The 2,445-nt window shown below is 47.0% G+C and overlaps 1 non-coding gene across 1 annotated transcript; it reads left to right on the top strand.

Moving 5' to 3' along the window:
- Positions 1-364: 364 nt before the first annotated feature.
- On the top strand, positions 365-447 carry TRNAY-GUA (transfer RNA tyrosine (anticodon GUA)). Its single transcript has one exon. It is a non-coding gene; the product is annotated as a tRNA-Tyr (tRNA).
- The last annotated feature ends 1,998 nt before the right edge of the window (positions 448-2,445 follow it).

Raw genomic sequence — 2,445 nt, 5'->3', positions numbered from 1 at the left:
TAAGCTATTTAAGTAGGCTCTCGAGAAGGGTAGACTCGCAGCTTCGCTCAGCGGAAGAGCCTGACTTTCTCAACTCTTAGTCAAGCGGGAGCGCCCAACCTTTTAGGAACATGCCTTGTTTGTTCATTCACTTGCTCATTAACTCGCAGCTTAGCCAGAAGCGACGAAGGGGGAAGTGTCGAAGCTTTGCCCCTTGCTTTACAGAGATTGTTATGAACTGACTAAATGACTGGATTCTCCCGGAACGCTAGCTAAGCTAATAAATGGTAATTAGTCCCTTCAATCAAATCAAAAAGCTTATTGATTTATTCAGGGCGCGGTCTTCCTTCTTCGAACTCATTGAGGGGGGCCTCGGCCCAGGAAGGGGAGAGTGGCCGAGCGGTCAAAAGCGACAGACTGTAAATCTGTTGAAGTTTTTCTATGTAGGTTCGAATCCTGCCTCTCCCACTTGTTTGTTGTAGACTGAAGAGAAGAGAAAAGAGGCATTCGTCATCGTAGCCCAAGGAGCTTCGCTCTTTCTTTCTTTTTTTCCGTGGCGTGAAGTGAAATTGTATCGTATTTCAGTTTATAAAGGTTGGCGAATTACTACGATATATAGATTCCCATCGATAGACAATCCCAACCAGAATAGAAGCGAGTGGCTTCCGGTTTTGCTTGTAGTCATTGTCTTTTATGTAGTGGTCGGCCTTCCCTTCCTACACGCGCCCGCCAGAATGCCTCCTTGGTTCTGCACGAAGCCAAGCCAATACATACGATAGGCGAAGTCAAGACCCCCATTTCATAGCGCCTGGGGAACGCAAGTTTGATCGAGGATTGGAGGGAGAGTATATAGAGGTGGAATCGAGATGGATTTATGAGTCTTTGTGCGAGGTGTATGCGGTGAGAGTCGCACGTACGGTAACGAGGGGGGTTCACGCCTATACGTGTAGTGTGGTGTTTGGGCCTACCCACCCTATTTGTTCCATGATCTATGGGTCTACTGGAGCTACCCACTTCGATCAATTAGCGAAGATTTTGACCGGATACGAAATCACTGGTGCTCGATCTAGTGGTATTTTTATGGGGATTCTATCTATCGCTGTAGGATTCCTATTCAAGATCACTGCAGTTCCTTTTCGGGCGGCTGTAGGACGGACGGCCGCCTATAGGTGGTAGGGTAGGGTGGGTGGCACCACTCAGATTGTGGCCAATCTTCCTAACCGCCCGCGGGCCGGGCTTAGAGCACGTGAAACTCATCACTACCTCGTAAGGGCGTTGAGACCATAGCATGTTACACGAAAACGCCGCTTTCTCTGTAGTCTTGTCACACAACAGCCCGCCTAGAAGAGCCACTCGCTCTGTAGTGTTGTCACATAAGATAAGCACTAGCCCGCCTGATGGCCAGGCGAATCTAAGTTCTCTTCCGGTCAACTGTCCACCCAGTCAAGTGCAAAAAACACAGTAGAATCACGCAAGGCACCCAGCTGGTGTGCTTCCTGCCCGCGATGAAAGAAAGAAGAGCGACAGGGTTGAGTTCAGATTTGACTATTTGCAGCATGGGAGCAGATTACCCAAAAAATCCCTGGGAACAATGAAAAAAAAGATATCTCGGTAACGAAAACTATGGGGGGCTGTATTGGCGAGATCCAACGGTGAACAACTGCCCAAAAGAAAAACCGCCTGGAAGTCCGAGGACCTTTAGTACCCTACCCCCAAAACACCTTCGCGCCAAGCAAGACCGCCCTTGTCCCTTTCCTTTCTCCATTCCGCCTCCCCTTCTTTATGAGCTTTGTTCCAATCGAGTATAAGGCAAAGCAAAGCAAAAGTCGTTCGTATACCTCTTTTTTGACCTACTTGACGAAAGGGAACAAAGTCTCGTTTCCGGGTTTATGGATTGGATTCAGTCAGCTAAACTCATTCCTTTTTATTATGTTGTGACGGGTTACCGGCGAATGCTTCCAAAGGCGACCCTCTCGAGTTTCTGACAATTTACGTCATTGAAGTAGTCTTTCTTTCGTCATCCTACCAAACTAAAGAAGTCACTATCAAGCAGCGAGCCCTTATTAGTTTAGTAATAGTAAACTCAAGCTAAAAAAAACGAGAGATTAACCTACGGTGCGTTACGCCCGGCAACTCATCAAGCAATTTCTTTGCGCTTTCATTTCAGTGATGAGGTCCCAAAGAAAGAGGGAAGTAGGGCTCCTATTGACTAAAGGTGGATTCTTCGCTTTCCTTGAGAATGAAAGTAGCTATTCAGCCCCTACTACTGACTTTGTTTGATTCAAAAGGCGAACAGCTAGCCAGCCCCCCCAACTAGTCGTATGAGGTGGGGTGCTTGTGGTAAGCTGCTTTCTTTGGATATGAGGAATTACTAAAAAAAAGAAAAGGCAAAGTCCGGTATTTGACGAAGATCTTTCGATCAATAGATAGGATTTAGTGTTCGATATAGGGGATAGGATCCATCTG

The sequence above is a fragment of the Cucurbita pepo genome, chromosome 10, assembly GCF_057944985.1.
Source record: "Cucurbita pepo subsp. pepo isolate OVF chromosome 10, ASM5794498v1, whole genome shotgun sequence".
Classification (NCBI taxonomy): domain Eukaryota; kingdom Viridiplantae; phylum Streptophyta; class Magnoliopsida; order Cucurbitales; family Cucurbitaceae; genus Cucurbita; species Cucurbita pepo.
Note: the sequence above shows the minus strand (reverse complement) of the source record. Positions and strands in the feature narration are given on the sequence as shown.